Here is a 373-nt window from a genome sequence, read left to right as displayed (position 1 = left end):
ACTCCCGGGCCCTGGAAGGGGTCCCCCTTCCTGCAACAGCTGGAGGCAGCAGACAGGGTGTGTGCACCTCAAAGTTCTGTGCTGGGAGTGGACACTTCGTACTTCTGCAGAAGATGGGGAAAAAAGAGTTCACCAGATATCTCGGGAGCAGACCTCAGCCCCCTGGCAATCCAGTCTCTGCCACATGTGAGAAAGGTCAGAGAGATATCTGCTTCTTTCTCTTTCCAGCACCACAGTGGCACAAGAGCTTCTTATGAAATTCTAACCTTTCAAAAACAGTGGTTACAGAAACTGTGACACCAGCGGATGTTTGTTAGGGCCAGTGAAACTCAGGAGGCCAGAAGGGGCAGATATAGACGGAGACCACAGCACA

Source organism: Bos indicus, chromosome 11 (genome assembly GCF_029378745.1).
Source record: "Bos indicus isolate NIAB-ARS_2022 breed Sahiwal x Tharparkar chromosome 11, NIAB-ARS_B.indTharparkar_mat_pri_1.0, whole genome shotgun sequence".
NCBI lineage: Eukaryota > Metazoa > Chordata > Mammalia > Artiodactyla > Bovidae > Bos > Bos indicus.
This window is presented reverse-complemented; position numbering follows the sequence as displayed.